Source organism: Mesocricetus auratus, unplaced genomic scaffold (assembly GCF_017639785.1).
Source record: "Mesocricetus auratus isolate SY011 unplaced genomic scaffold, BCM_Maur_2.0 Super-Scaffold_100009, whole genome shotgun sequence".
In the NCBI taxonomy this organism is placed as follows: domain Eukaryota; kingdom Metazoa; phylum Chordata; class Mammalia; order Rodentia; family Cricetidae; genus Mesocricetus; species Mesocricetus auratus.
In genome coordinates, this window is record NW_024429193.1 from 57,199,420 (window position 1) to 57,226,228 (window position 26,809).

The 26,809-nt window shown below is 45.4% G+C and overlaps 1 protein-coding gene across 1 annotated transcript in view; it reads right to left on the reverse strand.

Moving 5' to 3' along the window:
• The window catches only part of Tbx15 (T-box transcription factor 15), a 115,173-nt gene extending 106,867 nt beyond the window's left edge, over window positions 1-8,306 (reverse strand). The window contains exon 1 of the mRNA XM_040752153.1: window positions 8,226-8,306. The gene's annotated coding sequence lies outside the window, so the exon portion shown is untranslated. The remainder of the gene's footprint in view (window positions 1-8,225) is intronic.
• Window positions 8,307-26,809: the final 18,503 nt, after the last annotated feature.

A 26,809-nucleotide genomic window follows, 5' to 3' on the forward strand; every position in this document is an offset into this window, starting at 1 on the left:
TCATGGAGACTCTAAGGTGAGATCTGCATGGTGATCAGGCCTACTTCAACCCCAAACTGTGTGACCTTAGGCAAGTCGATTAACCGGCTAGGACCTCAGTTTCCCTTCTCCAGAGACAGAAATGATTTGCAACTAAGAATAAGCGAGCTATTCATAGGGGGCAGAAAGTCGACAAACCTAAGGTTTTATTCCAGCTGAGATCAAATCTTCTGGGAATCTGGAGCCAATGTTCACCTCTTTTCACTTCTGCTTTCAAACTGGCACCCCAAAGCAATAGAAGAGTGCAGAATGGGACACAGTAAGTGGCATGGAGTCCTAAGGTGCAGGAGGGAGAGAAGAGTACATTTTGAGAAGTCCTGCAGAAGGCTGCATGGGCTTTCTCCTTTAGCGCACCTCCAGTCGCCTGGGCTGGCTTTGGTCCACAGCTAAGACACTGCCTTGAGTTCTTGGCTATCCTGAGAACCCCCCTCCGCCCCCCACAACACACAAAGTTTTTAAAAATAAAAGTCCATGGGGGCAAAGGGTCTTTTAATGATGTTTTTTTGTTTGCGCGAAATAAAAATCGTCTATTTTTATTTTAACCCAGCAGCGTGCCCACCTCTCGGTCCTTCCAGATGTTTGCAATAAAATCGCAGGTTTTGCCTTTGGGACTTGAAATAAAATTTAACGGCCTTCACCCCGTAATTATTCTCTTAGCTCGCCCTTCATAAATTTATCTGCTTTCTATCGGCGTTGGGGCAAGAGGCGAGCGAAAGGGGGGAAAGCCCCGGATTTTATATTTGTGACTATAAAAAAGCGCCACCCGGTTTCCTCGCCTTCGGCCGCCGCAGCAGTGTGGCCAGGCAAGCCGGGCAGGCAGGCGTAACATTGCACTATTGTTCCTCCGATTTGGGTCTGCTCAGGAGCTCGGCCCCTCCACAAAGGGGGCCTTGTGTGGCCCTGCCCGCTGCGGCCGCGCCCAAGAGGCGAGGAAATCCTGTTCCCTTAGGCTCAGCTCCTCGTTCCCTCCTCGGTTTGAGCTACCCCGCAGCCGGGTTTGCGCCTTCCTTGGACTTCGCAGGAAGCGGAACTTCCATCTTGTGCAAAGCTCTAGACTGAGAGGGAGGAACCTGCCTGAGGATTCCCAAGCAGGCTAGGTAGGGTTGCTTGTCTACAGGAGAACACAGCCAAAGTCAAAATGGAGGGGAGAAATGAGGTCCCAAATTTGGGACAGTGGACAGTGTGCCCCAAATCAAATGTGTACACACCAGGAACTGCCATATGATGGTGTGTGAAGCTGGTGACTGTCTCGCCACACAACCCTTGTTTACACCCTATCCATCCCCGTCCACCCATGTGCCTTTCTATATGTAAACGTAGGCACAGATGGCACTTTGCAAGAGTGCTTAACATTAGCGTAGATGTACTGGGAAGCCTCCTGACTTCATGCTCCTCTGCTCCCTGAGTCTACCGAGGCCAGTCTGCCTTTGACATCTCTTACCCAAACTCTCTCCGATCTGAAGCTCAATCCACGCATTGTCTTTTAACCCCTTCTCCTTCACCTATGTGGGATACCTTCAAAGGTCAGAGCCAGCAGACAAAAGGAAGAAATGAACCCAGCATCCTACCTCCGGGGGCTCTCTCCTTGTGGGAGTAGCCTAGGGAAGACTTTAGCTTTTGGTAAAGTTCCAAGAACCCCACCAAAGATTGGGAAGCAGAGTAGGAGAAGCCAGAGTTGCAGTTGAGAGCAGCAATGCGTTGCTTGCTTTCAATCACTCGCTGTGGGATTCTGGCTTGAGCCAGCAGGCCCGAAGCCAGAAAAGTCAAATCCAGGAGCCACACACTGCGACAGAAAGTTCTTTGGGGGGTTTTCTGGTCCCAGGACTCCAAGCTCTTCTAGATTTACCTCCTAAATGTGACTTCACCTCCTTCCAGCTAGTTTTGCAGGTGCTTCGTCAAACAGTTCCCTTTGGGGTTTCTTGTTGTTTTCTTGTTTGCTTATGTGAAGAGAGTGAACCATCTAAAAGCTTATTGAATGAAGAGGTAAAGAAATACCAGGCTCTGCAGCCTAACTCCATAGCAAATTTGAGACGTAAAGATGGTGCCCCAGGTTCCTTGGGTAAAGCTGAGACTGTCAGAAATGAAGCAGGCCAGAGGGACAGCTACATCTAGTATTGAACCTGTTGGAGCTCACAGATCAGCAGCTAAGTGCACCAAACATTTGAGGTATTAACATGTTGATGACTACCCCACCCCCTGCCAAAAGTAGTTAGGTTTCTTTTGTCATCAATAAAATGGCCACCTAGGAGCAAAATGTCTTCGGTGGAGCTGCAGGAGTCTGCTCCCCAGAGATCATCACCTACAGAGGCTGGTTGGTAGATTTTTGATGTCTTTGAGCAATCTTTCCTTTCCCCTGCCAGTGAAGAACCAGCTATCATTCAGGAGTGGACAAGAATTCTCCATAGTGGACAATTGTACAGCTGCTGAAGAGGGGCAGGGGTTAGATTGTCTTGCCCCGTCGGGGTCAATGAGACCAGCACTACCAGACTTTAGCTTATATTGCTTTTGGAATCAGGTGGAGCTACTTGGGGTATAAACTAAGTCATGGGGAGCTGTGATTTCGTCTCAAATCTATGGGCTACTTTGAGTCCTCAAGACCAAATCAAAGAAGATGGGAAGCAACCCAGCATCCTTGTTTGAGAGGCATAGCTCCCTGATAATGCAGAAAGAAGCTAGATTACTAGTATCAGAAGTCTGAATGTCCACCCAGAAAAAAATGAGTCTTCAGAATGCTTCAGATTTTCTTTTATAACCTGGCCAGCCTTTCAAAGTAGAGACACATATGCGGGTATCTATGGAGAGGCATCATTGCCACTGTGGGCCTGCTCCTGGGGAAAGGGTAAATCATTCCATCACTGAGGACACCCCATAAGGCTTTGCTCTCTGACCCACAGCCAAATACCTATGACATCAGAAGTGAGGAAGATAGTCTATCTTTAACTAGGTACTTTTCATTTAATTCACATTTCCTCCCATCTGATCCAGACAGATGAAAACCTTCTCCAAATGGAACATGAATAAATTCATGTTTGTAATTCTCAATGGTGTCTGCCTTACCAAGTGATAAGGGAGACTGATGACTCTTTGAAACAAAGCTTAGTATCACTGCTGTGGGCCAGAGCCATACTGCTGTCTGTCATTGGTACTCCTGGCTTCTTCACTATTGGAAAGTTCTGACACAACCCAGAAAACAAGGAAAGACAATGTTATACGTAGGCCACCATTTCCAGGAAAGTCACCAAAAGCATGGATAAGGAGTGCCAGTCTCCACAGCCTTCCACTTTCACCACCCACTCCATCTCCATCTTCCTTCTGGTCTGCATCACTTATAAAGAACCAGTGCTTTAGCCTTTTGCATCCTGTGCTAAGTGCTTAGCATGGATGAACTCACCCCCACCCACTTTGACTTCTATGAGCCAAGAACCGGTATTACCAGCCACATTTTACACACAGAGGAACTGTGAGGTGAAAAGGAGTTATGTAACTTGGCAAGGATCTCACAGCTTTTAGTGCAGGTAACGTCACTCCCAAGCCAGAGTTCTTAGCCCCACATGCCCCTAGCCTCTCTTCTTGCATGTGTACTTAAGCAACTTGCACACCTAGGTTCTCTCTGACTGTAAGAGACTCAAGAAAAGTTTCTGGAAATTGGGAGGCACCAATGGAATTGTCTTATACCAGGATGAAGAATGTCTGCCCAGTTATAAATACACATTGGAGCCCTTCCCAGTTTCTGCAGGGCATCTATTTTAACATGGGGCAAAGAGGCAGGCACTCACTTCACATCTTTTCCCAGTGGGAGGTGCATCAAGGTGCTGGGCTTAGTGGATATCATTGTGCAAGTATCCATGGCTTCTTGGAGAAAGGTAACCCAAGGTAGTCCTCTCAGGCTGGGCTCAATCAAGTAAGATCATGCTGAAAAGCTCACTTTTGGTTTCTTAGGCCCCAGGCAACTCAGTAATGAGAGCCTGGGCTTGAGCAAAGTCTTGTTTCCATAGCAGTAACCTTTTGTGACCCAATCTCAGAAACATCTATTCCCTGCCCCACACCCACCCTACTCCACAACTTTGGGGATCCCACCTGCACTTGCAGCTGAGAAGTGTGATTTGAAAGCAACAAGATCTCTTCTAGGGATCTACCACAGAATCTGTCTATCTCAGAAAAGTGGAGGGCTGGACCCAACACCCAGCAGACAATCTATATTGCCAGAGGGGGCTACTTCTTGAAGACAGATGTACTCATGAAGCTTGGGGGGTACCTTTGAAATGCCATGGTCACCAGAGAGGTGCTTCCTCCTTTGGGGGAGCCTTCAGTACTACCAGAGTTCCCCACTTCCTCCCTGACCCTGGCCTTGATACATACACATAGGATTGAACTGCAAAAGCATGGTGTATCTTGTCTATAACCTAAATCAACTTAAAAAGCAAATGAAGAGCAAGTCTGGTTGCTCTTGTGAGTACCAATTATTGATATTTGAGTATCTAAAGCCTCAGGAAATAGACTTGGTAGGAAGGGAATACACACAGAGAAAAATCCTCTATTGTTGGTCCCAAGAAAAAAAGAAAAAAAAAACTTTATTTGTGAGGGGAGGGGTGGTTTAGCAAGAAGCAGAAGAAAGGCAGAAGTCTGCTGGTCTAATTGCCAAAAGGGGACCTTGTAAAGCCAGATCAGCCTGGATAACCCATTTGAGCAACAGCATCTTCAATGGTGCTGCACTTTCTCCCTAGTCTTTGGATTGTGGTACTTCCCTAGTTGATTATTTGGCCATGTTGCAGCATTCAAGTGGTTGTGGCCTCTATCCCTTCCACAATTTAGTTCTCCCTCCATCTCTACCCCCAGCAAGGGTGGGGAAAACTGTGAGTGAAACGAAGCCAGTTCCTGGAACAGCCTGAACTCTGGCAGCCAGCTTCTGCCTGTGCTGTCCAGAGGAGAGAGAAGAGAGCAGAATGCAAGAAGAGAAATCCAATCCACTACCCTTCTCTATAGAATGTTGGCATCATCACTTGGTGTGTGTGTGTGTGTGTGTGTGTGTGTGTGTGTGTGTTTCTTCTTGGTTGCAAATCCTGTTTCACTGGAAGACCAGTTTTGTTTAAAGTGATTAAAACATCACCTCTTGTCAAGGCAAACCAATGCTGCCCCAGGGGTGAGCTAGGTGCTGACCCTTGACTGTGTGGCATCCTTGTCTGCTCCTGAGGGAGATCTCCTCACCTCTGCAGATGAGGTGTTTCACCAACCTTTGTGCCTGATGTCTTACTGCCTGGAACATCTGTTTGCCTCTTTTAATCAAACGTGCTTGCATTTGAATGTGTCATGTATCATGATATGCTCAGTTCCCACATACCTCCTGAGACAAGAAAAAGTGTGTCCTTGGAGAGCCTCTCCTGGGCTCCAGAGGACACTCAAACCCCCAACTTTGCTTTCCTGGCCTTCCACAGTGCCCCCCCATGAGTTCAGCACACTGCATGATTAAGCATGGTCATTAGCAGCCTCCTTAAAGGTAACCTGAAGAAGGTAAGCTGTGTCTTTTAGGACTAAGGACAGCTTGGGAAAATAAAAACTAGAATAGCATTAAAGGGACAGAAGAAAACACAAAAAAGAAATAGAAGAAAGGGAAAGTAACAAAGTAAAACAAAGAAAGATAAATGAGTTTGGGTTATGACCCCAGCCCAGCATAAAATACTTATTTTCAACCTCCACCTACTCTCCCCCACAAGAAGCTGGGCACAATAAAAATTTAGGGTGACTCTATTGGTCCCAAGGGACTAGGCGTCCTGCAAGAGTCTTTGTGAAAAGCGACAAATGTCAGAATGTCAGCTGTAGCAAAGCAGGGACGGCCCGAAGGAAGCCTGAAGTGCTCCACCTAGGGTTCTAAGCACTGTAAAACTCCCGCAGCAGCCTAGCCTGCACCTGCGAGCCCATTGAAGGACTGATGGGGCAGACCTCTTGCTTGCCTTCTTCAAGCGTTGATGTGCTGCATCCGAAAGAAAGACAGCTACGGTGGGGAGGTGAGAAGCAGAGAAAGGGCTGGGGGGCTGAGGGTCCCTGGGACCCTGGGGAATGGTAGCCATGAAGCCTGGTTTTGCCAGTTTGGCCTAGCAGAAAATGGTAAGCCCTTGAGCTTCGCTTGAAGCGGGTGGTGGGTGGTGAGAAGTGTTGGAGGAAGCCCGTGGTGTCTGTTGTTTTATATGTTTGTCCGTCCTTCCCAATCTTTAGTCCAATTTGGGGTTATTAAAGAACGTTTAGAAAAAAGATCTCACGTTGGTCTAATTTTCAGCAAGTTCTTGGATGAGCGCTCCCTGATAATGGCCCTCGGAAACCCATGCCCTAATCCCCCGTTCCAAGAAAAGAGGTGCTTTTATCTCTGACTGTCCCCCAGTTCTCTTCCAATTCACCCCGGAAACTGGAGCAGCAGCCATTCCTCAAGCTCCTCACCCTGCCCCTCCATACCTTCTCTCCCAATGTCATGGTCAAAGACAAATAAAACTTAGCTTCCTGCCTGGGGGTGGATCATGTCGAGGGGCCTCCTCAAGAGGACGACCAAAAACCATTGACAAGGAGGAAGAAGCGGCAGGCAAACCCGGGTGCACAGATTGCCCTGGACCCTCACTACCCGATCTGGGCCTGGAAGCTCTCTTCTCGGCTCTGAATCCGCGGAATTACATTATATCCCCCAGGCCAATCATTTTTAACAGAAAAAAATATATAAATTGTTGCTTTGAGGGATCAAAGTGTCTGTTTCTGGTGCATAGCGGGGGGGGGGGGAGGGGGCCGGCGGTCATGGTTGCCCAACTTCAAAGTGTTTTGTTCAGCGAGTTTGGGCCGTATTATTTAAAATCCCTTCCCTTCTAACTTCGTGGGCTACTCAGCAGAGAAACCATTCTCCGCGCTGGTTCTGGGCACTCGAAGAAAAGTAGCCCTAACTCACTGCGCTTTCGCCTGGGTGCTCAGAGCCGGGAGGCTCAGGCACGTCCAGAGACACGGAGGGCGCAAGGGGCGTGGTGAGGGATAGGAAGAGGGCTGGCTGATTCCAGAAGGTCCAGTTAATCAAATACTCCAATAGATAGTCGAAAAGCCCCCGGGTCGCCCAGCCCAGGACGATCTAGACGTCAGGGATTGCCGTCTGCTTCCCAAACTCGGCCAGTTGCTCCGCCAGCCCGAGGGACTGGGGAGAAATAGGTGGGGATTCACGCTGTTCGGACCACCCGGGTCAGTTCCCTGCTCAGGGTAACAGGACTCCCACTAGTGTTTGGTCGGTCTGACTACGCAGGACTGAGGCGCGAGGCCAGACTTCCCAGGGACCCCGGGGCACAATCTTCCATCCTCAACCCGCAGGCAATGCGCAGGGCAGGGCGGACGGCGGGGTCGCCCGCGCTGGAGGCCGCGCGGGGAGCTCAGGCACTTCGCAGGATTAGGAAGTTTGGGCAACCGAGTAAGTAAACCGTGCTGCGGACCTGAGAGAAGCTGGTCACCGCCCGATTTCACTAGGGAAATTATCCGGGGACCGAGACAAATGGCACAGAGGAGGGCTCTGTATCGCGCAATTTCGGCAGACCTGCCTCCCAGCGGATCCAGTGCTCTAGGACCGCTGCGTCTCCACCAAAGTCCTGGCAACTTTGGGGACCCACCCGCAAGGGAGATGCGGGGATAGAGTGTGTTTCACCTAAAGCGCCACGACTATGTTCTTTCCAAGAAAGACCGGAGGCACGATCTCGGACGCAGAGCGCTTGATCTGAATGGCTCCTGGGCGGCGGTTTCTGAAATTTTAAATTTCAGAGCTGGGGTTTTCCTCCTGCCACTAAAATAGGGTAGATTAAAACAACCGAAAGCGCTCTTTATCGTCCGAGTTCGGGATCTCACAACTCCTCAATAGCCCACTAGATCTTTCTTCAGACCAGAGAGACTTGTCATCCCTCTGGGAGGGAGGGGACGACATGTTATTCTCGTTTCTCAATAAGGAAAACCAAGTCTCTACAACTGCGTTGATTGCTCCTGAGTTTCTGAGCTGTCAAGTTAGGACTCTCATCCGGGTAACCTAAATATTCTTGCTTTTCCCACTCTAGTGTTGCATCCACCCGCCGCCGCAGCCATAGTCCCTTCTCCCGCCCATCACTTGAGGTCATCGACCCCTGGCAGCCCAGCAGCTGGGCGCTGGCGGGTGAGCACCACCCTCACCATGCCGGGCATCTCACCTCAGCCAGGCAGGTGCACGGGTGGTGGCCAGGCAGCCACAGGTCCTCCGGCCGGCCGAGGGGCAGGAGTAGGCTGGGTGCCTGCCTCCTTCTGCTGCCCGGTGGCTGAGGGGCAGGGGAGGGGGGACGGGGCCGGAGAAACCGCCGTCAGCGGGTCGCAGCCCCGCCTCCTGAACACCACGTCCAGGAAATCTCGGGAACTTTCCATTGTCTGTGGAGCATCACTAAACAAATTGTCCCTCAGCTAGCTAAAGGGCTGCTGAGAGGAGATGACCAAGGAAAGCCTTTTGCTCGGTAGAGGCTTGTGAGGCTTGTGACTGGAAGCCTTCTGCTGTCCCCGTGTACAGATTGAGGCAGAAGCACAATCTCACCACCTACTGATTGCAGGTCAGAGAGTTGGTTCCTGAGGACTTTGGAGGACGGAGGTGGATGTCTTGACTCTGGGGACCAAAAGGGGAGTCTGAGGCTTACCTGTCAGCCAAGGAAGACCCTGGCTAGGCAACTGATCCCAAGCCCAGGTTTCCCAGCTAAGTTTCAATTGTCACGATACTAGTTCCCAAACATCACTACCACTACCCTAGATCACTTCCTGGTCTGCTTAACACGCACAACACACACACACACACACACACACACACACACACACACACACACAGAGAGAGAGAGGGGGGGGGAGAATCTTTCCTGTGTCACTTTTCTTAGGGCAGGCAGGACTTCCCACAGTGTGTACTACCCATAGCCCCCCAATCCTCTCTTAGATGTGCTTCAGGACTCACTGAATCTGAAACTTTATTCTTCTCACCACCTGGGGGTGAGAAATGGGCCACCCTCCCCTGGGGCTCATGGGAGTGCAGATCCGATTCTCTGTGGCAACCCAGTCAGAGCTGACTTTACCCAAGTTTCTTGATGACTGAGAGTGCATTCCTCATTTATGAACAGGATGGGCAGGGCTGTCCCTCGGTTCCTAAAGGCCTGAGTGTCCTTCTGAGCCTGTATTGACCTGTGTACCTATCTGCCTTTGAGTCCTGCTCCCTCACGCCGAGCAGAGCAGACACAGATCTACACAACTCCTTTTCCTGCTTGCTGTTTCTGTTAGGTGATTAATGGCCTCAGATAGTGTAAGGAATTGACTTCTCAAGCTCAGCATTTTCAATTTCTTAATTTGTCCCCAGGTAACCGTTAGCCATCGGGGCTGTAGATCACATCGGGCGGGCCAGGTAGAGTGAGCAGCTGGTTCAACACTGTTGAGTTGGGATTTGGTTTCTTTCTTTTTTAAAAGGGACATTCTGAAAAGTAGTCCCTGGAATACTTCAAGAAGGCAGCAGGCTGCAGCCCGCAGAGGCTTCTGCTCCTGCGTTAGGGTTTTGGGGTTGTCACCACTCTCCTTCATTATAAACAGCAAAGCAGGAGCAGGTCGTGATGTTCTTCAGGGCCTTAGCCTCAGATATGAGTGGGCTGGTGTTTGAGGAAGCTTCCTTTCTCCTGGACTCATTAGTAGAGCTTCTCTGCATCGAGACCCTTTCCATAGTGGGTTCTGGAACACATTGTCCTGGGGGTTAAGGCAGTAAACGAAATGGAAGTGAGGTGGTCCACTTAAGGACCTCCTCCCCAGTGCTTATCACAGCCCAGCTTTCTGGTAAACCTTGGGGTTGGGCAGTGAGTGGCTGCCCCACCCTTCTATCCCCCCTCCGCCCACCTGGGTCCTGACCACTATCCCATCTGACTTGATGAAGGGAAAGAGTCTTTCCTAAGCGCAAGGGTCACCGAGTCTGAAGCAGTCTACACTGGATACAACATTTTGCTTGGCATTACTGGACCTAAGTGGAGTTTTAATAACACCCCCGCCCCGCCCTTCCCAGCACCCTGCTGTTTAAGCAGGCAGATGATCTGGAGGCAAACCATTTAGAGAAGGAAAGTTCCCTCAATGAGTCTTTGTGTTTCCAAACACTAGGAAAGTGGGAGACTGGGGGAAGGAGAACAGAGGAGAAAGGGAAGGCCGGTGCCACTGTCTTCCTGGGTCTTCCTGGCTTCAGTAGATGCATTCTTCTCCAAAGAACAGACATTTGCTTCCTTCTTCCTTTCTGTTGCACCTTCCAGAAAAGCCTTGGAGGAATGGGAAGAGCTGATCTGTATGCCACCGAGGTGCCAGCGGGCCAGGCTGAGGACTTTCTGGCGAACGTAAACCATTGGGAAAACGCTGCCTGAGACAGGAGTTCAACTGCAAACAGAGGCAAGCTGCCCACCTGCCAGCTTTGTGGGGTCCACGCAGTGTGCTGCCTACAGAGCTGTGTGCATCAGCGTGCTGGTGTGTGCACGCAGGATGAAATCATCCCAGCACCTTGCAGAAACATAGTCAGATCTGGGAGGGCCATGGGAATATGGCCTAAGTAAGTCATCTGGTTTTTCTGACCAGTTGACAGGCTTTGGTAGGGGGTCTAATGGCTCCAAACTGGTTGCAGAGACCCAAGCTCCTTGCTGAGACATAGAAGAATGAAGAGAAAAATCATAAAAAAACCCCAACCCAACCAGTCCATGTCTTGTGCATATTGTCCCCCCCCCAACATCAGAGGCTTAGTTACTTAAAAGTTTTTTAAAGCTGGAATAGATATGCATATAACCTCTCTGTTCAAGATTATTGAATTCCTACCACTAGGACACTACTCCCCCACACACATTTTTATGTGTGGAGCAGATTGAGCAAGCAAATTGCAAGCGGGCCTCTTGCAGGTTTTTAAGAAGCACAGCTCCAAACTCAGAGTTATGGGGCTCGGATTTGAGGGTATTCACACTGTGGGTCACCGTGAAACACAGTAAGACAACTGTTATCACCCTGGGACTTCACACTTTTCATCCTGCTTTGTGCAAATAGAAAAGGGACAGCCCTGGGCTCCAGCTTCAGGTCCCACCTTTGAGGGTCCCGCTGAACAACCCTTTAAACAAATCCCTTTACATGGAAGCCTTCCCTCCCTAAAGGCTGATCTTCTAGGGGTGTGCTAAGGAACCTGGGAGTAATTAACCCAGCAATCAATCCATTTTTCAATACATACAACACAGAGATGGAAAGATTGAGTTAGGGCTATTTCCACAATCGCACACCTCATCAGCATGCATGCATACAGAAACATGGACAAACTAATATCCATGCAACTCTTCAAATACACTCACACAACCTAGAAAAGGGACTGAACAAGGGTTTCCTGAATCCAGAGACTCCACAAATACACATAAAATGCCACTCAATTTCCAAAAAGTTATAGGAAAAATTCTGGGTTTTATGTACATAATACGAAATACTTTTGTGTCACAAAATGGCTTGGTTTATGTATCTTTGCCTTATATACTTATTTTGTGGTGAAAATTTCCTAACAATTTTCAGGACTAAAACTACAGCTTTAGAAATTTCCTAAACTTACATCTTCTAATTAAAATTTTGTATCACCTGACTAGATTTTATGATTTTATTTCCCCTTCTTGCAGGTCTTCCTCCCTTCTTCCCTCCCTCCCTCCTTCCTTCATTTTATATTTTACTTATTTTTGAGTCAGGATCTAACTACATAGCTCAGGCTGGACTTGAACTCTTCATCCTCTTGCCTCAAATTCCAGAATTCTGGAATACCATGTCTGTGGTCAAAACAAAAAGCAAACAAAAGCTATTTTTCATATGCCTTATTAAATCACTGTATAACCAGAGCAGCAGACACCAACCTGGAAAAGCAAAGGAGCCAGTTGTTTTAAGGCATGCTTACTTAGACTGCTTAGTCCCGCTAGAGGATAAGCCTCAAAGCATTTGGTGTAAGCATCTGCTAGTTCAAACATATTCTTAGATTGTGACTTTAAATTCTACTCACCAGTTCTACTAGCCAGCCACAACTACAGTGGAAAACATTGCCACTGGAAGAGTAGGATGTGGGTAGAGGCTGGGTAGGCAAAGGAGATGGTGGAGGTTGACTACCCCCGGATTTTGTCCGGAGGTCTGTTTGGTTCAAGCACAGCGAGAGCCAGCACCTTGCTAGATACAGTTCTCCCAAGGCAAAAGCAGTGAGCCTTGCTAACGGGAGACTTTCCTTCCGCAGATTCGACATATCTGCTTAATCATACATGACCCGCATGTTTCATTCAACCAAGGTGTGTGTTTCGGAAAATACATTCTGCAGTAAACCACCCAGGCTGAAAGCCTTCTCTTTCATGTTACATTGGTGAATCCAACAGATTTGCCTTTGCGGAGTACAGCTCCTACTTTCCCACTTAAGGATCGTTTCTACCCGCAGAGGTGGGACGAGCTCATACCCTCTACGGTGGATGGTCATTAAAGTTACTTAGCCAGGCATCTACCGCTTAGGGAGAACCCTAACTGCGAGCTTTCTTTCTTGACCTGACTTCAACAGCATGGCCAAGAGATGCTGGCCAGTGTGGGAGACCGGTAGTGAGTTTTCGGAGCATTGAACCTAGGTGGGGAGTGGAGTCTAGACTCCACCGCCTCGAGGTAGGAATCAAGAATGCTCCGAAGCCACCAAAGGAAAATCCAGGATGCCTTCTGCACAGCTGGTAGCTCTGCTCTCACTGCTGGTTTTGCAGAAGAGCATAGGCTTCGGTTTACACCCAAGGAAGCCTAGAACGGAGAGCGCTCAACTCCAGAGTCCTGGAGATTCAGACGCAGACAGAAAGGAACTAATAACTGCCTTTGTTTCAGGCGGGCTGCAGATGCTCGAGCTCCGGAGGGGAGTGAGAGGAGGGGAGGGAAAAAATGTTGCAGGGCTGAGTTTCTAGCTAGGCCCTGCCTAAGCCCCATCCAAGCTTTTGCATGAGGCTGAGTCCCCAAGCTCCTTCGGTCCCAGGCTTCAAGGCCGGCAGGGGCCGGAGTCCGGAACCGGTTCCGCAGCGCGGATGTGCTTGCCTCTAATCTTGCCGTGCTTCTTCCCCAAGAGACCGAACTGTGAGCACTAGCGCCGAGCCATCGTCTTGTTTAGCTGTTTACAGACAGAAGGAAAGCTGGGTCTCTTGGTCTATTTTACTCGGGTATTGCATTCTTCTCAGTTTTCTGGAGAGGGAAAATATCACACTGAACGTTAATTATTCCTTTTTATTACATTTCCCCTAGACATTCACCTTTTCCTTTCTAGAAGGACCTAACTTTACAGTACAACAACCGGAGCTTAGGTGAGCTTAATCGACTTTCTTGGACTTCAGAGCTCTGATGCAGTTGTCGCTGCATGGACCTTGCAGGGCGGTAGACTGGTGGTGGCCTTGGTGACACATATGTGCTGAAGGCAGAGGCCAGACTGAGTTCCCACTCTGTCCTTTCCTGACTTTTGAGGGTTTACCCTATTTTGCATGATAGGTCTGTGGGAGAAGACGCCAGGCATTTGATTCTTCGATCGCACATCAGCGTTGGGATACAGACTACATCACCGATTTGGGAAGGGCTATTTGCTCTTCCAGCTCTCCGGTTTTACTTTGCGCTCTTAGGCTCTTAGGTATTCTGAGATGCCCCAACACCCAAATACACAAACAGGCAAATTCTCTCTGGTCTTGGGGTTCTGGGCCAGCACTCCCATCTCAGAGGTAAGGGAGAGATCACATAGGCCACATATTGCTTCTTTTCGATGGATTTTAATCTCCGGGTACACAAATATCTAATATACACGAACTCCTTTGAATGTGAAACAAAATCGGAACGAAAGGTACAGATACTGTGCTTTGGACTGTTTGAGCTGTGTGGTCTAAGAGCTGAAGCCCGTTTTGTCACAGAGCTGCTCACACCACCCACCACTGGCTGCCTGGTCCTGCAAGGTGGCAAGCCAGGCCTTGGGGCATGCTGTTCAGCCTGTGACAGGTCAGGAATGCCTGGGAGGCCAGGGCGCTCAGATTTAAGCTGGGAAACCACCTCCGTGGCCGCTGCTAGATTTCAGCGAGTTAATGAGCAGCCTCCAGGAGTACAAACATTGCTCTTCCCATCGCTAGCCAGGTTCTGTTAGGTCATGAGAGCCACAGACTTGGTCCTGCGTTGCCAGGCGGGGAGTCCCTGGCACGTGTGCACAGTAATATAGGTACAACCCGACCCCTTACCCACGGCGGTGTCCGTGCTCTGTGGTCCCCACTCTGCCGGCCTCCTCAGCTTTGGAAAATTTTGGTTTCCAAGACCCAAAGTAAAACTGTAAAAATCGAGCATTCTCGTGTCTACCTGGCTGATGTAATAGCATGTAAAGCTTACTTCCTAAGCCGCCTTTCCCCTTGCTCCCCCCCCCCGGCCCCCACCTGTCAACCACAGATAAACCGATTACAAGGAGGAGAAAGAGTAGTAAAATCTACCTTAGTAACACAGGAAACTTAGCAGTCACAAGACTGCCCCCAAGTGACTGTTTCCAGAATGACACCCCGGGCTACTTGGGGTTGCTTTATCTTTGTAGCTAATGTCATCTGTGGCAGCACAATTACTGAATCCACTTGTTTTCGTTAATTCCACAATAAAGGAAGAATGGCTCCGAGAAACCCGCTGCCCGAAGACGCAGATAATTTGTTCAGTTTGTCTTTCACCTTTACTACCGTTGGCCTTTTTAACCGCACTTTCAAAATTCAGCTCCTGCCAGTGAGGCAGCAGTCCCGGACGCATCCTCTTTCTCCCCCTTCTTCTTCCTCGTTTCCTCCTTTTTGAAACAATAGCGCGGGCTTCTGGAGTCGGTCGGATGATATAATCCTGAAGGCATTCACAAGCAGACCGGGGGCCAAGTTATCAAAGGCCCGAGCCTTTTCTTCTGCGTTTTAAAAAACCTGTTTACTATTCAGGAAATTTGGTAATTATTTTTTTTCTCTCTCCATGTAGTGGTATTGCCCTCTTCCTTTTGATATTAGATCCCCTATGGGCCCCTAGCTTCATGCCGTAGAAAGAAGACGAAGATGAAGGGACTGAATTCATTTTCCTTTATGTCATCGTTGCTGCTGAAGACCAGCTGAGGGCTTCCGAGGCACAGGAAGCCCAGAGCTTGGAGAGTCCTCATGCTCCCAGGGCACTACAAACTTTGGTACTTCGCCCCACCTGGGTACATTCAGAACTTTTATAAAAAATTGAAAAGATACATCATGAGAGGGAAAGGGAAGTTGATAGACAATTTTAAAAAATGCTTTTGTTTGGGATGTTCCACTCAGAAACATATTAGGGATATCCCCCTCCCCAAAGAGAGTCTGAGGTGTGAAGGTTACTGATCAGTTTTAATACCCTGGGTACCTCATCATGTTTATTGTGGGTTTCCCCACGACAGATACAATGTCCGTGTTCTATTCATCACAGGTAACACTTGGTAAGGATTTGCCTGTGGAATGTGAGGGAAGAGAAAAGCAAAGGAGGTCCCAAAGAACTGGATATTTAATTCAATTCAATTTTTAAAAATCCTTCTATGATACATTTCTTGAGCTAATATATTTCCCAAAGCAAGATTACTTATTTGATGAGTTAAAGTTTTTGTCTTCCCCACTAAATGGCAATATAGAGATCAGAGACTCACTGTTAATACTTCCATTATAAACAACATATTATGTATTATTGGGCAATTGGTCTTGTTGGAGAATGGTAAAGACTCACTTTAAAATGGAGCATATCAAGTGAAATTTAACATGCAGGCATCTTTTTGGGATGTTGGGTATACTAGGAGATGTGTAATCGTGGCCCAGGGCAAAAGAAAATATCACTTCAGCCTCCTTCAATGTAATTACAGCTTTTGCTCCCCAAATTATCTTCAGAGTTATGCTTTTCTCCCCATCTTCCTACATTAGTGTATAAAATCATAGAGAAGATGAGTTGAGGCGACATGACTTTCATGTTGTCTTTTGAACAGCTACACTGTACACAGTAATGGCTGGTTGGCTTAGGGAGGTTGAGTGGGCTATCGATCAGATCACAACCAAGGTTCTATCACTTGAATATTAATTTGTTTGGACTTTGAATGCTCTTTGGCAAGAGAAATCTGGAGAACTCGTGTACTCACATAAGGTGTCTTGACAGAGGTATGCCAATCAGAGGATTTCCTCTTAGGAGCCACGACATCGCTTAGGTTCATAAGCCTGTGACAGGCTGAAATAAATATAACAGACTGTACTTTCGGAGAGTTTTCTACCCCCTTTTATTGTTCGTTGAATTCTTCCCCCATAGTAAACAGACACTTCAGATCTAACCGTGACTTTCCAAACAGAAAGACTTCTGCTTTCTAGGATTGCCACATCGTTAGCACCTCACACATAGATGCAAATAAAGTACAATATGCAAACATTTAAGCTGCCAGCTTTCTTTGTGATGAATATCTCATTCATCTCATCTGATTTAGCATGTAAATGCAAGCCCAAGTAGTTGGCTAAATTGGAAAGCAGAGAATGCTGGGTTTAATACTAAAACCAAACCAGACTTCTCTGTCTCAGTCACACACTTGATTATACATAATGGTGGGGGGCAGCTCCCAGTAAGACAGTATTATTTCCTTTGACGAGTTGGGGAAAATATTAATGATTATAATTTTTTTTAAAAAATTTCACGTATATAGGTGTTTTGCCTTCACACATACTGAATAGCATGTGCGTCTTCTGGAACCAGAAGAGGGCATTAAGCCCCCTAGAACTGGAGTTAACCACCAAGTGGTGCTAGAAACAGAACCTTCAACTTCTGCAGCAGCAGCAAAAGCTCTCAACTGCAAAGCCATCAAGGGCCTGAAGGGAAGAAATTTCCTCCTCTCCTCTTCTTCCGCTCCCTCCCCCTTCCCTCTATCCCCTCCCTCCTCCTCAGTCTTCACTTAGATGGGTTAAGGCCTCCCATGGGAATCATCAAAGCATGGCACATCAGGGTAAGGCAGGACCAAGCTCCTCCCTACTGCATCAAGGCTGGACAAGGTCTCCTACCATAGGAAACAGGTTCCAAAGAGCCAGTTCATGCATCAGGAACAGGTCCTGATCCCACTTCTAGGGGCCCCACAAAATACCAAGCTACACAGCTGTCATCCAGATGTAAAGGGCCTAGGTCGGTCCCATGCCACTCTCTAGCTGTTCAGAGCCTATGAACAGGTGAGCTGTCTCCAAGGGTTTCCCTATCATGGTCTTGACCTCCCTCCCCATTTGCTCATACAGTCCCTCTACCCTCTCTTCAACTGGACTCAGGGAAGAAATTTTAAGGGTTGAAATCTAACTGGAAAGTGGTGGGGCACATGTGCATATACATACATTCTCATATTCATATGAGAATTACCGCTCAAAGGCATTGCCCTTGGATTCTGAACCTTATTCTGGTGACAACGGTTAAGGATGTCTCTGGAAAGCCTCCTTTGGAGGAAATTACTGCATGGACTGTTTTCCATCTATGGAAGAGAATCTCAATTCTCACTTACTTCAATAGTTTTTCCCCTTTTCCCTACTGGTGTGAGTATACTCCTGAAAACCAGTGTTGCTTCTGCTTAGGAATGAGCTCTAGAACCAGGAGAGTCATCTGGAGATTAGCATCTTTGTCCAGGGAGAAATGATGTCTTTGTCGTGGGATGAGATGCAAGCAATTCAGCGAACTAGAAAAACTGTGCTGGGACCAGCCACTTGCAGGGCTCCAGGTCTCAGTAATGAAGCTCCTGAGACATCCCTAGCAGATTCCTAGATATGCATCTGACCCCAGATCCTCATACGTTCTGACTCTCTTTATCTGAGAAGGAGGTTGTTGGAGGATATCATCCATATTTGGAGGTTTCCCAAAGTCACTTCCTCTTTCCAATTTCCTCCCACAAATAAAAATAAATAACAATAAAAAGAAAACCAAGACAAATATACTAAAATAGGAATCAGGCTAGTAGAGACATACAGTAAGTTTACCAAAGGTTGCTCATGAATTAACATCTATAGGCAATTAGAGATTCATGAGTGCCCTTATCACAATCTTTCAAAGTACAGACTAAGGAAAGACTCCATGCTCATGAGCTAGCCCAGGCCCATCTTATGCTGTAGTCTATCCCAGTCATTAGTAGCTGCTTATATAGAAGTGTCTCCTTTGTTATCATTGAGTCTTCTTTCCATTATCACCCTGTTTTTTCCTAAAATCCCATGAATTGGGGACATGCACTATGAGCCTATGATCTGCCAAGACCACTTTCCCTTACCTGCTGAAGACCTATTCCTGGCTCACACTCAGGGCCTTCAGAGATGCTCCTGGCATACTTTGTGTGACTTCACATTGAAGCAAATAATCCATTAGCCTTTGGCCCTCTTTTCTCTAGAAATAGTGTTTCTTTGTTATATCAACGATTATTTTTTAGCCACAACCAAACTTTGTCATGACCAATCGTATTTGCCTAAAATCTTGATTTCAGGCTCTGAGTAACATCACTCATTGTGGTGGTTTGAACAAATGGCCCCATAGGCTCATGTGTTTGAATACTTGATCCCCAGTTGGTAGAAATTTGGTCTCACCATTTACCCAGATTGTTCTGACAGTGACCCCCCTCCCACATCACTGAATCCACTGGTCCTTCATATGTGCTGGACACAGACTAGTTTTCTATCTGAAAACAGATTTTCCACTTGACTTTTGGGGTGGCAGTCTCCCCTACTCTCCTTTGGTCACAGTAGCTTTATTTTCATTGTGCATTTTTGTATTCTTCCTAATTTCATTTATTTATTTATTACATATACAGTGTTTATTTATTTATTTATTACATATACAGTGTTCTGCCTACATACCAGAAGAGGGCACCAGATTTAATTGTAGATGGTTGTGAGCTACCATGTGGCTGCTGGGAATTGAACTCAGGGCCTCTGGAGGATCATTCAGTGCTCTTAACCTCTGAGCCATCTCTCCAGCCCTTATTCTTTTTAATTTCTTACACTTCTAAGTACACTAGTCCTTTGACTTCATTTTTTCTTTGTCCACATATCTGCTTAGAGATTTCATTAACATTCCCAGGTTTAAATGCTATCAATGACTTACAAATTACTGTCTCTAGTCCGGATCACTTCCTGATTTCTGGCTACAAACACTCAGTTGTTCACTCAACATCTCCAAATAGCTCAACTCGAACTCTCAATCTTTCTAGGTATATCTCTCTTGTAATCTCCTCCTACCTCAATAATTGGAAGTTCCATCTAATCTCAAGCCAAAACCCTTTAAATTATCATGAGTTCTGGCTGGGCTATGGCAGCACATGTCTTTAGTCCCAGCATTCTGGAGGCAGAGGCAGGCAAATCTCTGTGAGTTTGAGACCAGTCTGGTCTACAAATTGAGTTCCAGGACAGGCTCCAAAGCTACACAGAGAAATCCTGTCTTGAATAACAAAAATAAAACAAAAACAAATACATGAATTCTCTCTCTCTCTCTCTCTCTCTCTCTCTCTCTCTCTCTCTCTCTCTCTCTCTCTCTCTCTCTCTCTCTCTCTCTCTCTCACACACCCACAGACACACACACAACCAAACCACCGGCAAATCCTTTCTGTTCTACCTTAAAAATAATTTTGCAAATCTGACTATATCCTTTGACCACTTCATTCTTGCACTGATGATTAAAATTAAAATAGTATATCGGGTCTACCTGCTTCTATCTATTTCCCAACACAATGACTGGCATGAACTTTATATAACTTTAGCATGCTACAGCCTCTCAATTTCATATGTTATACAATAAAGTCAGACATCCTTTCAATAGCTTAAAAAGCATTAGCCTCACTATTTTTCTCCTCTGACCTCATCTCCCAACACACTCTTCCTCTTTTGCCCTCTTCTAACCACAGAAGCTACCTTCCTTCTCTTTAAATGAGTCAAATGTGCTTCTGCTTCAAGGTCTTTGTATTTGCTATTCCTCTGGCTGGTTGGGTTTTCTCCCAGATATTACAACACTACCTTCCTCACCCCACTTAGTCTTCTGCATGCATTTAAAAACAATGTTTGCACATCTATTTTATCTTCTTTCCCTTTTAAAAAATGAAAAATAGATTTTTCCTGTACAATGCATTCTAACTATAGTTTTCCATCTCCCGACTCCTCCTAGATCCTTCCCACCTCTCCAGCCACCCAAATCCATATCCTTTCTTTTTCTTTCTCTCATTAGGAAACAAATAGCCATCTAGAAATAAGAACAAACAGAAAAAAAGAGTCAAAGAAAACACACAAGAAATACACATTTGCAAACATAGGAATCCTATTAAAAACACAAAATAGAAAAGCATAATACACCAGCAAAAGATCTGCAAGGTAAAAAACATAACAAAGCAAAACAACCTCGAAAAACACCACTGAGTTCATTTTGAGATGGCCATTTCCTACTAGGCATGTTTTATATATCTAGGAGATTCTGTAGGAGAAAAATAAGTTGATGTGGAATAATCTTTTTGTTCACTGTGAAGATGTGTCCTTGCCAAGATACCTTCTGATTGGTTTAATAAAGAGCTGAATGGCCAATAGGTAGGCAAGAAGAGGTTAGGTGGGACTTCTGGGCAAAGATAGAGAAGAGGAGATGAATCAAGGCCATAGGACAAGGAGAGGAAACAGGAAGTGAAAGATAAAAAGAAGTAAAAAGTTGCAAGGCAAATCTAGATTAAAATAAATGGGTTAATTTAAGTTAAAAGAGCTAGAGGAACACGCCTAACCTATAGGCCATGCTTTCATAATTAATAATATGTCTCCGTGTCATTTTTTGTGAGCTGGTGGCCCAAAGGAAAACCCATCTACACTGTTTTTCTTTGCTAGTGTTTATCAGTTGGAAATAGCTTCCAGGTTGGGGATGGGAGTTTGTGTCCATTTCCCCTCTCAGTGCTGGAACCCCATCTTGCTTGGATCCATGCCAGCTCTGTGCATGCTGCCACCGTCTCTGTGAGGACATAGGCACGCCAGTCCTGTTGTGTCTAGAAGGCCTTATTCCATTGGTATCTCCCATCCCCTCTGACCCTTACAATCTTTCTCCTTCCTCTTCTTCAGAGTTTCCTAAGCCCTGAAGGGAGGAATCTGATGGAGACATCCCATTTAAGACGGAATGTTCCAAAGAGGGATGCTGTCTCAGCCTGGACGCTTGGGGGAGGGCCTGGACCCAGCCAGGAATGAAATGACAGACTCTGGATATCCCCTATGTGGAAGGGAGTGGGGATAGGGTGGGAGGCTGGGGGGGCATGGGAGGAGAGGAGGGAGAGGGATCTGGGGTTGACTTGTAATAAAAAATAATGAAAAAAAAAAGACTGAGTGTTCCAACGTCTGTCAGTCTCTGCACATTGCCCAGTTGTGGGTCTCTGTGTTGGTTCCCACCTACTGCAGCAGGAAGCTGATGATGGCCGAAGAAGACACTGATCTATGGGTATAGCAGAATTTAGTTGGAGTCACTTTATTTGCAACTCCAGTTTTTTTTTAAAGCACTCTGTATTAGTTTGCCAGGGCTGCTATAGCAAAATATTGTAGGCTGGGAGGTTTGACTGGCATTGTTTCACACTTGTGGAGGCTAGAAATCTGAGGTGAAGGCAGAGGGAGGCCTGACTTTTTCTGAGGATGACTTCTGCCTGTGTTCCCATGTTCTCCTTTTCCATGTGCACACTCCTGGTGACTCTCTGAACATCCTACTTTACTCTTATTTTGAAGAAAGGGGAAGATTGAGGTTTCTGTCCCGGCTGGTCCTACAGCTGTTTTAATTATAAAATTGCTGGCTGATGGCTAGAACTTCTTATTGACTATCTCTGTCTCAATTATTAACCCATAACTACTAATCTATGTATTTCTACATGGCCTTATCTTACCAGAGAACGCCTGGTGCATCCTAACTTCCCAGTCTCTAAGTGGAGTCTCTTCAAGGCCTCCCTCTCCTCTCTTTCTGGCATTCTCCTCGTCTCCTAGCCCCATCTATCTTCCTGTCTCTATTGACCAATCAGTGTTTTATTCATCAACCAATAATATACACATATATACAGAAGAATACCCCCATCAGAAAGGTATCAGTTGGATGGGGTGCAGTACACTCTAACAGACTCAGGTTTTAGGCTTTTAAAATAATATATGTATATTGTTTAATATATATAATAAAAATTATATATATAAAATTTTGTGTGTATGGGTATTTTGTGTTCATTTATATCTGTACACCAGGTATGGGTCTGGTGCCCTTGGAGGTCAGAAGACAGTGTTGGATCCCCTGGAACTGGAGTTATAAATGACATTGTTAGTGGCCATGTGGGTTCTGGGAATCAATTCCCCATTAGAGCAACAGTCTTAATCATTGACCCATCTCTCCAGCCCTAACACAGCAAACTCATTTTGAATGTAATTATCTCTTTAGAGGGTCAATCACCCCCAAATAGTCTCAGAAAAGGGTAGGATTTTTGTCTCTTTTTTTCTCATTACTGTATAGCCAGTGCCTAGTATAGTGGCCAGCATACACAGCAGGCACTGAATAAACATTTGTAAAATGATGTAATATTTTTGCACGCTTCTTTGTCCCTGAAACCATTTGAGTTGGCAACCTCTAACCTCTCTCCAGTCAGGACTATTTTCAGTCAATAAGCCTCATTTTTGCATCTATCCTATGTGCAGTAGTGTGCTTTAAACTAGAATGATCTAACTACCAAAAGCAACAATGTAAAGAAATCAACTTTATTTGCAATAATTTATGCTCAAAGGTAGTTAAAAATAAGTATATACAAAAGAGGTAAAAAGAATAGTAACATGTAGTGCAAATTTAAACTGTAAAAAAAACAGGCTAGTTGGCAACACAGTAATCAGGGAACGATTATAAGAAGAGGATAATGATTCTAACTTACTGAATAAAAGCAAAAATCAAATATCAGGAGATATTTGAAAGTTATGAGAAGAAAGACAGAGAACTCTGGGAACCACAAGAGGCCTTCTGTGGATGGCTTGAGGCTCAGAAAGGAGGTACCACTCTGGTTGTGCCCAGGGCATGATGGTCCAAATGGAAGCAGATCAGAGATGTAATTCTTGAAATATGAGTTCTTGTAGAGCCTTATTGAGGAGCCTCTAGTGTGTCCACCAACTTCTATTTACTCTCCATAAAAATGCAATAAAATCGTACTTGCCTCCAGACTGTGGAATACTTTTTACTCCAAATTATTGGAATAGAGATTGTAATTAACAATATTTTTGGAAGGAACTTAGATGAAGTTCTTGAAAAGAAAACAGAAGTAGAGGAAGGAGACAAAACAGTACTATTTTACAAGAATGGATAGTAGGTTAATGACACTGCAAGATTAAAAAAAATAAAGTCAGGGGTAAAATGATTTTATAGCAGCAAATGGTAGACATGCAAAGTAAGTTTTGAGTTCCTAATAGTGGGTAGGAGAATTTAACATACATGTAGTTAGTAAGGAAGCTGGGCAATGTTATCTACCACATTATCATTATCATGGTCTAGGTCCAAGGAATGTCCCATGCTTGGCTACTTTTTGATGCACAGAACATTTCTTATGTACTGAGCCATCTTTCCAGCCTCTCTTCATTGAACACTTCTCTGTGTTACTCTATCCATAGTGTAAAGCCCCAGGGCTGAAGACAGAAAATAATTTTGCTTTGTATACTAGTAACAGCACTTTTTTTTGAGTTTTTTTCCAGACAGGGTTTCTCTGTGCAACAGACCTAGCTGTCTTGGAACTTGCTTTGTAGACAAGACTGGCCTTCAACTCACAGAGATTCTCCTGCCTCTGCCCCCTCAAGTGCTGGAATCAAAGGCATGCACCACCACTGCCGGGTTAATAACAGCACTTAAAAATTTTTAAATTTTATATATATTTTATGTATGGGTGTTCTGCATGTATACCTGCATGCCAAAGAGGGCATCAGATCCTATTCTAGATGGTTGTGAGCCCTGGGAATTGAACTCAGGACCTCTGGAAGAGCAGCTGGTGCTTTTAACCACTGAGCCATCTCCCTAGCCCCTAATAACAGCATTTTATTAGGTGTTGACTTTGCTAGTTTTCTGTTACTGTAAGAAAATATTTGATGTAATCAATGGGTAAGGAGGGAAGGTTTATTTTGGCTCTCAGGTTTACAAATTTCAGCCCATGGTCAGTTGGGCCCATTGGAGTTGGTCTATAGAAAGTCAACTCATCATGGTAGAAATATGGAGAAAAACGGTTCACCTCATGGTTGTGACACAAAAGCAGAGAAAGAGGAAGGGCCTGGAGTCATGACATTCCTTTCAAGAACATGCTCCTGATGACTAGAAGACTCTCACAAGCTCTACCTCTGATACAATTGTCACATTTTGGGGACAGTTATCCAAACCAAAGCAGAGTTATCTAAGGATTTCACTTATCTAGTTGTCTCTGCTAAAGAGAATAATGATATACTAGCTTTATTCTCAAAACACCATTCTTTTATGAATTGCATCTACTGTATCCCTTCCATTAAATCATCCATAATATCTAAAATGTGAAGAGATTTTGCATGAAATATGCTAAGCACAAGAGTCTTCACTCTTATATAGTCTACCTTCCAGGCCATCACCTACACCACATTAATCTAGTCTGGTCCAGGATTCTGAGCGCCGAAAGCTTCCTTCTGTGATGTTCATGTCAGTCACTTTCAGAAATAATGTGAACATTCCTAACTTTTGCTTAATACAATTTTATGGCTTTCTCACTCATAAATTTAATCCATGCTCAACTGTTTTTATTTCTAGGCCATATAACCCTTTACAGGCTACTAAGTACTGTAATTTTACTATCCACTGTGTAAATAACTACCTCGTCTTATTTGTCTCTCTTGGCTTTAGACACTCTTCATTAATTCCAGTTTTGGGGATCAAGGGTCTGTTTATTCTATCTACAACTGTAACCAATTATTTTCTCTTTTATGATTTGCATACACTTAAATGACCTTAGGTTTTAAAATTTCTGTAATCACATCTATAAACAAAAACAATCTAAAATAAATTGTTCTGAGTGAATCTGATTTTTTAAAAGAGGAAATGACAGGAAATAGCAGAGAGTCAAGATAATAAGTGTTTTTATGACTGATTAACTCTCACCAATGTAAACATGTTGAAGACAAAGCCTGGCTTTTATTAATTTTTTGGGGGTCTTCATTCTCAATATAGTGGTTCTTAAATGTCACCTCCAGTTAAAAACTCATAGCTAAGCTTCACTGCCAGTTTCTCATTCAGTAGCTATTAAGTGGAGACTGGGTTTGCATAGCTAACAAGCACATGCACATCTGGTCTTGGGTGTGGTGATATTTTGTTTATGATCTAACAAATAAAGCTTACCTGAAGATCAGAGAGCAACACTAGCCACAGCCATAGAGGCCAGGTGGTGGTGGCACACACCTTTAATTCTAGCAGTCCCACTAGTTAGCCATAGAGGCCAGGCAGTGGTGGTACATACCTTTAATCCCTATACTATACAGAGACAGACAGATCTCTGTTAGTTCAAGGCTACCCTGAGCTACATGAACCTGATCCAGTCTAAAAGAGAAACAGAACTCACACAAAGGTTATCTCAGTACTTGGGACCTCATGTTTTTTTCATCTCAGCACTAGAGAGGAGTATAAGGTGGGAGGAGACAAGAGCTCAGTGCAGTCTGAGGCAGTCTGAGGAACTTTGCAGTCTGGGGATGCAGTCTGAGGACAGGATCACCGCTTTGGCCTATGCATTGCTAGGGGTGAAAAGTCTCTTCTCTGATCTTCAGCTTTAACCCCAATATCTGTCTCTGAGTTTTTATTAGTAAGAACAATTAGAACTCGTGCTACATTGGTGATCATAGTTACTGGAAGTCTACCTTAGCACATAGAATGCTACCCGCACAAGGTTAAAAACAAGCTGTAGAGGGGCCATTAGGCAAGGAACTAGTATTGTTAGTGCCTAGTGAAATGTAACACAGAGAGCTCAAGAAGAAGCTGCTTAAATGTGACAAAGGTTATTAATCATATAGTAAGGCAAGTGTGGTGGGTAAGACAGGCAGATAGGCAGCAGGACTTACTGAGCCTGCCCCTAGGTTGCAGCATTGAGTCTTTCCATCTTTCCTTTCTGTTTTCTCTCAGTGACTCAACTGTGCTGCTCTAGGAAGTGAGGCAAAGAAAAGCAGTTTCCTTTAAAAAGGCTTAGACTCAGAAGTTGCTTGTCATCTTTAATTTTCTTGGCTACCGGCTAGAACAAATTCATTGTGTTGGATAGCTTTATGTCAACTTGACACGAGCTGAAGTCATCTGAGAGGAGGGAACCTCAATTAAGAAAATGTGTCCATCAGAACTTGTAGGAGTAGCCAACCAATGATGGGTCTAATTTGAGGCCTACTGCTACAAAAGGGAGCCCATGCCTGACACTCACTGCCTGGATGACCAGGAACTGGAACCTGAATAGTCCAGAGATCTAGGACAGAAAAAGAATCGATAATATGCTATTCTTAGTGCTATTCTGCTATACTCACAGGTTGGTGCCTTGCCCAGTCATCATCAGAGAGGTTTCCACTAGAAGCTGACTGGAGCAGATGTAGAATCCTGTAATGAGTCTTTTTCTATCCTACCAGCCAGCCCCCAAATAATGACATGGAGACTTATTATTAATTATGAAAGCTTGCCCTTAGCTTAGGCTTGTTTTTAACTAGCTTCTATAATTTAAATTAACCCATTTCTAGTAACCTCTGTTTTC